This window comes from Ovis canadensis, chromosome 18, assembly GCF_042477335.2.
Source record: "Ovis canadensis isolate MfBH-ARS-UI-01 breed Bighorn chromosome 18, ARS-UI_OviCan_v2, whole genome shotgun sequence".
NCBI classification, from domain to species: domain Eukaryota; kingdom Metazoa; phylum Chordata; class Mammalia; order Artiodactyla; family Bovidae; genus Ovis; species Ovis canadensis.
The window spans coordinates 42,888,515-42,900,947 of NC_091262.1; positions in this window are offsets into that span (position 1 = coordinate 42,888,515).

A 12,433-nucleotide genomic window follows, 5' to 3' on the forward strand; every position below is an offset into this window, starting at 1 on the left:
CAGGATAGTTGGGGTCTTGAGTATGAAGGGATTAAGAGTTCCCAGGCTGAGGTATTCAGGGACTCTGAGGTTAGGGAAATTTGGTCTCTCTGCGGGTGCTATTTTTAGGGTGCCTCAGGCTGAGGGGAATTGGGGTTACTTCAGGTATTTAGGGATCTCAGCACTAGGGCATTTCTTGTTTCTGTGGGTGAAAGGATTTGTTGTCCCTGAAGCAGACGAGACGCGAGTTCCCTTCAGTTTAGGACCTGGGTTCCTCAAAGCTGTTGGGATTTGGGGCCTTCCAGCCTGGAATTTGTGGAGAAGGCAATGGAAACCCACCCAGCACTCTTGCCTGGAAAATCCCAAGGATGGAGGAGCCTGGTAGGCTGCAGTCCATGGGGTCTCTAGGAGTTGGACACGACTGAGCGACTTCACTTTCACTTTTCACTTTCATGCATTGGAGAAGGAAATAGCAACCCACCCCAGTATTCTTGCCTGGAGAATCCCAGGGACGGGGAAGCCTGTTGGGCTGCCTTCTATGGGGTCGCAGAGAGTCGGATACGACTGAAGCGACTTAGCAGCAGCAGCAGCCTGGAATTTGAAGATGTCAAGCAAAGGGTTTACGAGCGTTTCGCAGGGCCTGTTCCTGTCAGTCTCCCCGCTGTCCTCCGGCGCTGCCCACCCCGGTCCGGCGAGAGCTCGGCGATAGGCGTCATCCAGTCCTCCCCGGCTGAGGCGAAGCGAAGGGTGAGCAACTGGCTTGTACAGCCGCGTCAGGCACAAGCCACCAATCTGCGTTGCGACTGAAGCAGTCCAGCCAATAGGAGCTGGGAGGATGCGGAGCGCGCAGAAGGTCCCGCCCCACCGATTGGGGATTGGCTGCTCTGGGTCCCGTGCTTGTCTGCCTAGAGACCTCCAGCGCGCAGGCGCATCTTGGTAGGTTTCATAGCTTGTCAGGCAACGCGTTTTAATCTTGCACTTTAAGTGGGCGGTGCGTCCTCAGGGTGGATGTTTTCGTCCAGTGCCCTGAATTAGAATCTTGGCTCTAGGAGACTGTAGTCGTGCTCCTGAGCTTTCTCCTGGCCCACCTGTGCCCTACCTTGTAAAATCCAGTTTTGGCAAGAGCTGTATGTGATGAGTACTGCTTTATTTTGGCGACAACTGTGTAATTAACTAAATTCTGATGAAACACGAGAGAAATAGCATTTGGTCAAACATTTCAACGCAACGAATGGAATGGTAAGTATATTAGAAAAAACTTGGAGATTTTTAACCTCAAAGTAGAAGTGGCACTGATGAGTAATCTGTACGTTTAATGTAGGTATTAAAAGGCTTCAGAAATGAGATATAAATAAAACCCCAAAGCCCTGCTAGTGTTTTCCATAGAACAAGGCATTGAATTGGGTCTACAGAGGTGAGTTTGCTTGAGACCTACTGGCTTCAGAGGATAAAATAGGGACACTGTTTCTGGCCCTTACATATCTTTGCTCATAGAAAAATAACATGATTTCCATGTATTGGAAGCAAGATGACTGACTGGAAATTATCAAGTGGGGCTGTTGCAGGTAGGGGGACCACTTCTAGGGCTTGAAACTGGGCTCTTATCTAACAGTCGGAAATAAATTGTGCTGACAAAGCAAAAGGATTTATTGGGAAGCAGCACCCAGATGGAGAGCAGTAGCGGTAAGGGAACCCCAGAGAACAGCTCTGCCAGGTGGCTCGCAGTCTCAAGTTTTATGGTGATGGGATTAGTTTCCGGGTTGTCTTTAGCCAATCATCCTGACTTAGAGTCCTTCCTGGTGGTGCACACCTTGTTCAGCCAAGATGGATGCCAGTGAGAAGGATTCTGGGAGGTGGTCGGACATGTGGTGTCAAATTTTGACCATTCCCTAACTCTTCTGCTTGGTAGTGGCCTATTAGTTCCCTGTTCCTTACCAGGATCCCCTGTCATAAATCAGCTCATGCAAATGATTACTATGGTGCCTGGTCAGGGTGGGCGGTTTTAGTCAGTGTGCTTCCCCTAACAGGGCCATGAGTGCTGGTTGGGAGTCTGGATGGAAAGATGTTACCAGAAAAGTGGGTTTGCCTCTGGGTGGTGTTGAGCCAGAAGATACAACCCAGCCAAAGCTCATGGGAAGGAAAGGTATATTACTTGCAGAAGTATGGAGAATGCCAGGGAGCTTTCCAGAGCAATCTCTCTCCAAATGGCAAAATTAGGGAAGCTTTAATCTACGGGAACAGGCATGTTGAGGCTTCCGTTGTGGCTCAGATGGTAAAGAATCTGCCTGCAGTGCAGGAGACTGCGGTTTGATCCCTGGGTTGGGAAGATCCCCTGGAGGAGGGCATGGCTATCCACTCCAGTATTCTTGCTTAGAGAATCCCATGGACACAGAAGCCTGGTGGTCCACAGAGTCGCAAGGATTCAGACACGAGTGAGTGACTAGGATTTTCACTTTACAGGCGTGTTCATGCAGGGCCTCTGCCCATGGCAGAGTCCAAGCTTCAGTTGATTGACGTCTTGAAAGTCAGAACCAGTCACCATCAGCATGGGTTACATTCCAGCTGATCTGGTCTTGATATAGGTATAGATATCTGTTCTTCTTTATAATCTTTCCCCTTTTAAGTTATTACAAAATATTGAGTGTAGTTCCTTGTGCTATAGAGTAATCCTTGTTGTTTATGTTTTACTCTAATTTTTTAAAATGTTGATTTTTATTTATTTTATTTATATTTTTGGTTGTGCTGCGTCTTTGTTGCTGTGCACTGGTTTTCTCTAATTGCAGCAAGTGGGGGCTACTCTTTGTTTTGTTTCTAGGATTTCTCACTGCTGTGGCTTCTCTTGTTGTGGAGCACAGGCTTCAGGGCATGCGGCCTTCTGTATTTGCAACACAGCAGTCGTGGCTCCGAGGCTCTAGAGCAAAGGCTCAGTAGTTCAATGAGAAGCTCTCACACTGCAATGAGAAGTCCCCGCTCTCCTCAACTAGAGAAAAGTCCACGCAGCACGAAGACCCAGCACAGCCAAAAGCAGATGATAAGTAAATAAAATTATAAAACAACAACAATAGAAACACACAAAAGTCAGAGCTGGTATCAGATAGCCTGGTAATTAGGTCTGGTTGTCTCTGGTTTATTGCACTGCGGCCTTCTTTCTGAAATGCAAAAAGAAAGAAAACTGCAAGGGGTGGTCTGCTGTAAAGGTAAGCACCAGGGTGTAAGTAGCATGGAGTTAAAGGCAAATAGATGGAGAATGTAGCTCACGCAGAGTTACGGGGACAGAAAAGCTAATTTATTTGCAGACTACAGATAAGGAACAGTGAAGTAAAATCTAGGAGGGATCAGGCCTGCTCAGTGTTCTCTTTATCTTCTTTATTCTCAGGAAAGAAAAGAAAATCATTCCTCTTTTTTTTTCTTTTCACTGTGACATTGATGGAAGTAGCTTAGACCAGAAGGACTGGCCTTCAGGAGCCCAGCTTCATTTTCCCGTTTTTTTTTTCATAAAAGCACTGTAGCAGAGTTTGAGACAACACCAGGAGAAAAACAGAAGTTTAATAACTTGTATATGTCATGTGTATAAGGGAGCTACCCAGGAAACCTGAGTCACTTCCTGAAATGTCCAAAGCCATCAACTCAAATACCATTTCAGATAAAAATAAAAGAAAGACCTTGGGGAAGCCCATTATGACAGGTTATCATGCAAAACACAGTAAAGAAGCATATGATTTTTGCAGATTTAAGTCAGGACCTCTGCATTGATAAGTTCTTTGAGTTTTAATTATCCTTCTATTTCTGGTGCAAAGAGGGTAAGCCCTTAAATATGGAGATTTCTCTTTTGTAAATGTCCTTCACAAAAGGGCAATCACTTCTTAGTTTTCTGAGATTCCTGGTTTTTTTTTTTTTCATTAGACTGAATAATCCTTATGCCAGAGAGGCATATTTTGGGGTAGCATATCCTACTCACCTTGACATGGATATACCCTACTTTGCTTATGCATTCATCTGTTGAAGGATATCCTGGTTTTTTCAAGATTTTAGCTGTTATAAATAATGCTGCTGTGCATAATTCCATCCTCGTTTGAATTTGCGATAAATTTTCAAAGCATTTGAGTCGATATTGAAAGCATGATTGTTGGATTACATTGTTTAGCTTTGGAAAACACTGCCCAACTGTGTTATAAAGTGGCTGTACGTACATGCCAGCAGCAGTGAGGGAGACTTCTTTTTCCTCACCCTCCAGCAGTTGATATTGTCATATATATGGAGTTTAGCATTCCTAAAAGGTGTGGTGTGATATCACATGATTTTAACTTGTTATTCTTTAACAGTATGATTTTTTTAAATCTAATTCTTGTAAGATGTTTACTGTCTATATATCTTTTTTGGCCAGGTGTCTGTTCACATCCTTACCCAATTTTTTATAGGGTTGTTTTAGAGGTCTTTATCTGTTTTGAGTCCAGACGCTTTATTAGGTATGTAGTTTACAAATATTTTTCTCCCAGTTCATGGTTTGTTTTTTGACCTTATGAATCAGGTCTTTCAGAGTAGAAATATTTAATTTTATAAAGTCCACAATATTTTTTTCTTTTATGCACTTGATTTTTGTGGACTAACCTCAAAGCTCATGATCTGCAGACCAAAACCAAGGTCATGAAGATTTTCTTCTTTGTTTTTCAGTAATTTTGATAGTTTTGTATTTTAAAGTTTGTGTTTATACTCATTTCATTTCATATGGTTTCCCGTTAATTGTTCTGTAACAATTTTGGAAAAGTCATGGGCTGTTTGGTTCTGTTTCAGTTTTATTTTCCCCAGTTTCATGGAGGCAGCAGAACTTCCCCCAGGGGGTAGGGCCTCAGCTGAAGGTGAGGGTGGCTTGATCTGCGCTTTCCCATTGGCTGACAGGGAACGTGAGCCCACCTCCTTGAGCTGCCCTGGGGTTGTGTGTTCTGCCTGAGGACTTGGCTCCCAGCATAGCTGATGGGAGCCCCATCTCCTCAGAACCTGCCCTGGCTTTGGTTTCTGGAACTCAAGGGTAGGGGTGGTCAAGTCCATGCTAATGGGAGCTGGGTCCCCTCAGGACCCACCAGGGCTTCAGCTTTGGGACATTGTGGGGTCCTGTTCACTCAGACAGGAGCCTGGTCTCCTCAGGACCTGCTGGTAGGCGGTCCTGCTGAAGAAAAAGGTGAAGAAACGTGAGGAAAAGTGGGGAAAAGGTGCCTGTGTGTGGCTGACTGCTGAGGAGTGTCTGTCTTCAGAGGGCCAGGTGGGGAAGGACTTGGTGTGGAGAACCTAGTGTATGGCCAGTTTTGCCTTGGCTCCTTAATTCTTGTGAGTTAACAAGAGTACATGCTCTTAGAACTTTTCTGGGTTCTCTATCCTGGGCCTCTGGTCTGTGTGCCTGTTTTTGTGCCAAGTCCACACTTCTTTATGGTAGCTTTGTAATGTAATGTGAAGTCTGGAAGTGAGATGCTTCCAGCTTGTTCTCCTGTCTCAGGTTTGCTTTGGCTATTCTGGGTCCTTTGTGGTTCCTCACACATCTTAAGATTGTTCTGTTTCTGTGAAAAATGTCATTGGAATTTAGGTTGTTGTTATTTAGTTGTTCAGCCATGTCCAACTCTTTACAACTCCATGGACTGGCCTGCCAGGCTCCTCTGTGCATGGGATTTCCCAGGCAAAAACACTGGGGTGGGTTGCCTTGCTCTTCTCCGGGGATATCCCGCACCTATCACCCTCTAATTCTGCATGAGCTACACTCTGCATCTGTTATCTTTTAATTTTATGCTAGTCACATCCTGATGCTTAACTTTACAGTACTTTCTCTGTAAACACCCCTTGTAGTTTGTTTTTCCCTCTTTGCATTAAAGAAAGAAAGCTGTAGTGCAATCCACAAAAGATAATGGACCTAACTACTGGGACGGAATGCCAGACCCAAGTTACCAGGCTACCTGAAGCCTGCCTATTGACTGTTTTGAAACAATGCAGAAAGAAAGAATACAGGATCCTTACACCTTTGCTCTTTATCTCCAACCTCTGACTGTGAGTCCCGACTATATGATCTCCTTGATTCCCCGTGGCGGGGGCACAGTTCCTGAGGCACGAGCCTACTGTGTTCTCTACTCTGCCAGCTTGGGGATTAAAGCCATTTTTCTATTTCCTCCAAAAAAAAAAAATTATTTCCACAAAGGCGTAAGGATCGTGTATTCTTTTTCCTTTTTGCATTGTTTCAAACAGTCAATACATTAGTTTTCTGAAAAGAAGAAAACTTAGTTATCAATTCAGACTGTAGATTAGGAACAGTTAAAGCAGAAAGGGACTCAAAAGGCAAAAGAGAAAAAGAAAACTTATTTCACTGCAACGTAAGCAATATCTTTTAAGTTTGCTGTTGTGGGAAATGGCCACAAGGAGGCAGGATTTCTTCATGCCCTACTCCTGTTACTGCAGTAACCAGAGTCTCAGGGTTACTCCTACCTAGGTCACGGTTGTAAGTTAGAGTGGCATGTGCCAGAAGAAACCATCAAAAGTTGTGTCTCATTAATCCTTGGTTTGGCTTTTTTTTTTTTTTCCAGTTACTGTTTACCTTTTTTTGGGGAGGATAGTTGACTTACGTTTATGTGATTAAAACAAGATATGATATTGCTACACTACCTAAGGGGCTTCCGAGGTGGCTCAGATGTTAAGGAATCTGCCTGCAATGCAGGAGATGCATTTTTCATCCCTGGGTGGGGAAGATACCTTTGGGGAAGGAAATGGCAACCCACTCCAGTATTCTTGCCTGGAGAAATACATGGACAGAGGAGCCTGGTGTGGTACAGCCCATGGAGTCACAAAGAGTTGGACACAACTTAGCGACTAAACAACAACAACAACAATCCTGGCCTGGATTCTTACAAAAAACTGTGAATTGGTCTCTTCAGCCTTTGCATGTTCCAGTCCCCTACACTTAAACACCCTTGGATGCCTCTTCCCACGTGTCATTTTCTGCTCAAATATCTATAATGGTGGGATTCTATTGTCTGCTCTTCAGCATCCCTTAAGGCCCAAATCTGCTCCCCTAAGAGTCTGTTATGCTTCAAAAAACTGGCTCACTCATTTGTTAAGTACACATATTGCTTTCTCTTCTTTGGAGCTTTGTTTATGCCTGAAAATGTTCTCTGTTCTGCATTACTACTGTTAAAAACCTTACCTATCCATTTCAAGCATTATCCCTGTTCATAATTCTAATTTCCTCCTACCATCTCCCCACTCACAGCAGACGGCTCTTACTTGAGTTCTCTTAACACAGTGCACTCCTTTGACCATTTCCTTCTTGTTTGCCTTTAATTGTATGCTGCCTTCAACCATTTTTCCACTTTCAACTGGATTTTAACCCTACTTTTGAAAGGGGATTACATGGTCCTCAGTTCTGGACCATCCAAAACTTCCAACACAATGCTTTGCAGGTCGTGGACATTCAGCAACCCGCACATTGGAGAGACAGTAACACCAAGTAGGAATGTGTAAACTGTAGAGTCAGGTGGACAGGGATTCCAGTCTCAGGGAAATTTCTCAGTAGCTCTGAAATTTGGGCAAGGTAGTTAACTTCTTTGAGACTCAGATTCATTTTCTGTGGGCATAGCATTGTATCTGATACACAGGAAAATACATGTAGAGTTTAACATTCATTAAGTATCTAATATATGGCAGTGGCAAGTGTTTGTTTCACTGAATTTTTCTTCTGGAATACCTTTACTTCCTTCTAACTAAAGACACTTTAAGTCTCTTTTTTAGTCTTACTTATGCTTACAATAATTTGCCAGCAAGGCAAAATTGGCACAAAGAAAGCCATTTTGTAGATAGACCTGATATTTTATTTATAATAAGGTCTATGTTTATTTTGAAAATACTGTGAAGTGAAAGTCGCTCAGTAATGTCCGACTCTCCAGGCCAGAATACTGGAGTGGGTAGCAGTTCCCTTCTCCAGGGGATCTTCCCAACCCAGGGATCTAACCCAGATCTCTTGCATTGCAGGAGGATTCTTTACTAGCTGAGCCACCAGGGAAGCCCTGAAAATATTGTAGTACTTGTCAATTAAATAGAATCATGTATATTTATGGAGCACCTGTTATGCATCACTGTTGTAGGTGTTGGGGATACTGCAGTGTGTGAAGTGATTCCATAGACATCTAAGAAGCATGGTGAAAAGCTTGTATAAAAATGGGGCTAAACCTGCTTTTTAGAATCCCAAACTCCATTTCTGGGTCATAAAACTCAACTTTTATGGCAGTTTTGGGGGAGTCCAAGAATGGATACCTGGATTTTTATTAATCTTTTTTCTTTTGTAAATTGAAGTGTAGTTGATATACATTTGTTACTGAGCCTTACCACAGAAAAACCAACTACTGACACCTGGCTGTGGTAAAGGAAAGTACAGCATTTATTGGAAGGCACCATACCAAGAGTCTGGACAGCTACTGCTTAAAAAGCCTGCAGTTAGTATACTGTATTGGTGTTTTTGAATTAAAGATTTTAAAATTTAAAAAATAAAAAACTAAAAAAAAAAAAAAAAGCCTGCAGTTGCCAATGGGAAGGTGAGGGACGTAAGCCAAAGGGTACATGACCAGCCCATGCATAATTCTCCAACTGGTTAATGGCGAGGTAACAGGGCGTGTCACAGGAGTTTACCTTAGAGTTAGGCATTGTCCTTAAGTATCATGGACTCAATGGACATGAGTCTGAGCAAACTCTGGGAGATAGTGAAGGACAGGGAAGCCTGGTGTGCTGCAGTTCAAGGGGTCACAGAGAGTCACACTTGACGAAACCACTGAACAATATTAGGCTCCAGTAGACCTGGAGGCTATGTACTCTGGTCATGGAGTAGTGAACTAGTTAGCATCTTCCACCTGGGGGTTTTAGCATCTGTAAAACAACTCAGGAAATAAATGTACATCAGCTGTTACCATCTAGGCACTTATCAGAAGAGCTAAAGCAGAGGAAATGGGTGAGGGAGTCTGTCCCTGGGAAGGCAGCATTATTTGGTTTTGCTTGGTTACACATTATATGTTACAGGGGTGCAATATCGAGATTCAAAATGTTTAAAGGTATACTCCATTTATAGTTATAAAATATTGGCTATATTCCCCGCGTTCTTGTAGCTTATTTTACATAATAGTTGGTACCTCTTAATCTCCTACCCTATAATGCGCCCCCCTCTTCCCACTGGTAACCACTAATTTACTCTCTAGATCTGTGAGTCTGCTTCTCTTTTGTTATATTCAGTAGCTCCTCATATTTTTTAGATTCCATGTACAAGTGATATCATGCAGTATTTGTCCTTGTCGAACTGACTAATTTCACTAGCATATGCAGGGTGTTTTGTTACCCAGGCTTTTAAAAGCTAGGACTCGAAGAAGCAATGTCGTGGAGGCAAGCTGAATATGTATTTATTTTTTCCTCTGGTTAAAACTAAGGGTAAATCTTTAAGTCTTTGTGTGTGGCAGCTAGATCTGTGCTTTTTCTATTTCTATTCAACTAACCTAAAGTAGTTGTCAGGGAGTGAAAGTTGTTCCTTGTTGGCACGTTGACAGGAGCTCCCAAAACACTGACACCCTTCCTTCGCAGCCACTGAGGTGAGTCCTGTCGATGGCACAAGGGTGCTTAGTCCTCTGTGCCATCCGCTTCCTGGGAGCCCAGGTCGAGTGTGGGGGGCGCCTAGTGCGGGAGGAGCCGGGGGCGTGGAGGGCGAGGTTGGGGCGGAGCGCGGGGCGTAGAGGGCGTGACCGGAGCGTGGTGGGGGTGTGGTGGGCGTGGCCAGGGCAGAGCCCGGGACATAGAGGACCTGGCCCCGGCGGGGCGAGCCGCAGTTTGAATGCTCCCACGAGCCTGCAGCATCTGGCTCCGGAGAAGGTCGACGTGAAGATTTCGAGGAGCCCGAGCGGTCGGCTGGCTCAGCATAAGCCCAGCGCCGCCGTCGCAGCTCGAGTCCAGGTAAATGCGAGGGGAGGTCCCCCATCCAGGTGCTTGCGAGGGGGTTGCACTCGCCGGGCCGCCGCCTCTGCGCGCCTTCTACACCCTCCCGCTCCAGGGTCCTTAGCTTTCGGAGCTGCAGGCTGTAGTACGCCTGCCTCAGCCCCATCTGGACCTTGGCCTCGGCCCCCTCCCAGGACTCCTGCGTGCTCCGCGGCGCCTAAAAGCGGCCAAAGCGCCCCTGAGGCAGCCCCCTGCTGCAGATCTCCCAGCTAAGCCAGGAGGCGAGCGCAGAGGAGGGAGAGAGAGAGTCATAGTGACATCACCTGGGCGCCCACCTTCTGCGCTGGGAGAGGCATTCCGGGCCGCACCCCTCCCGGCCACCAGCTAACTCGCAGAGGAAGGGGAATGAATGCATGCTGTTTGAGTATTTTCAGTTGTCTGCAAAGCTGGTAGATGCTGTTGTTACCCGCCAAGTCGAAGGATATGCACTTACAACAAGGCATTAATTAAATCTATTCTCAGTCTATGAGCGTATTTTTTGTTGTTAAAGTTTTAATTTTTAATTTTGACCATGCAGCGCAGCTTGTGGGATCTTCTGTTCCCCAACCAGGGATTGAACCCTGGCCTCTGGAAGTGGAAGCACTCAGTCCTAACCACGGGACTACCAGGGAATTCCATCCCCTCCCCCTGCCTTTTTTTTTTTTTTTAAGATTTAGGTCATTTGCAGTGAACTTTGAGTGATGGTTTTAGTTATTGAATTAGGGTGGAATTAGTGGTGATGGGGAAAGAGTTCGCAGGGTAAAAAAATAGGAATACTAATAATAATAGAAAAAGAGGAGGAGGAGAAGAAATAACTTTTCTTTGCTGTTCATTACTTGCCAGGCACAGTTTTAAGCTGTTCTATTGATTCTTTTACTTGGATGGTAAGGATGGGAGTTTACTCAACTCCAAGAGGGGCTGAAACACACGTTGCGAGAATTGAGACATCTGGGCAGATGGATGAGATGAGTCATAGTGAAACAAGGGGATAAAGGGTGAACCAGGGAAAAGAAGGAAATCAGGACAGTGGAAATTTGAGAAAAGTTCTCGGGGTTGGGAATGGGGGTGTAGTGTTCAGAGTACATGGAGTAGCTGATTTGAACTTTGAGATTTCTGTTGTCAGGTAGGGGTAATTAGAGGATGAGAAAAGAAAGAAAAGATTTGAAGAGGGGTTGTACTTAGTGATAGTAAAGCTGGAGAACCGCGGGAGAAAACTGCTAATCGATGCGGAGGAGAGGAAGATGGATCAGGCAATGCAGATAGGTTTGAGGGGATGTCACTCAGTTCAGTCGCTCAGTGGTGTCTGACTCTTTGCGACCCCGTGGATTGCAGCACACCAGGCCTCCCTGTCCATCACCACCTCCTGGAGTTCACTCAAACTCATGTCCATCGAGTCGGTGATGCTGTCCAGCCATCTCATCCTCTGTCGTCCCCTTCTCCTCCTGCCCCCAATCCCTCCCAGCATGACTCTAATGGAAAACAAACTCAGAGCATGGGCTCTGTAGGGGGCAAACTAGGCAGGCATCATGAAAGTCTATCTACTGACCTGGCCTGGAGCTCTAGCAGGACCACGGTAAGTGTTCCTAAGCCAGGTTAGAGTTGAGCTGTGGTTGGCTGGTGGGTGGGAGAGTTGGTTGACAATCAAACAGGGAGGAGAGGTATAGGTGGGTTTGATTTATCTGCTTTTAACCCCTTGCTAGTTGTAAATGAGAAACCAGCTTTTTATGTGTGTGAAATGAGTATTAATTAGCAGCAGGTAGCTCTGACTCTTATTTTCTTAAACTGAGAGCATCAAAATTACTTTTGCAATGACCTGCATTATCCCCAGGAAGCTCCATAACTCATGTCCCCAAGCCTTGCTCCTTGTGCTGGGAGATTTAGTGGGGCTGACTGGCAAGGCCCTCAGGAAAGCCTATGGAGTTCAGCGCTGACACTGCATTTGGTGCCACTGTTTAAGCCATTTCACTGTTTATAAAGGTCCATTCATTTACTGTAATGTGTACTTTCCAAAGCTTTTATGAGGTGGTCTCTTGAGCTTTCCTATTCTCCCAGGGGTTGATGCAAAGTAGTTTGGAATAGATCCAAAAGTCAGTAAGTGGAAGAAACTCCATAGCTGTCATTTTTTTACAATCTTTTATTTTAAATTGGAGGATGATTACTTTATAATGCTGCAACGGTTTCTGCCATACATCAACATGAATCCTCCATAGGTACACATATGCCCCCTCTGTCTTAAAAACCTCCCTCCCCATCCCACCCCTCTAGGTGTCATAGTTTGGGTTCCGTGTGTCATACAGCGAATTCCCAGTGGCTATCTATTTTACGTATATACAACACTACTCTCTCATTCTTCCCACCCTCTCCTTCCCCAGCTGTGTCCACAAGTCTGTTGTCTGTGTCTGCGACTGCACTGCTGCCCTGCAAATAGGTTCATCAGTACCATCTCTCTAGATTCCTATATGTGTGTTAATATACA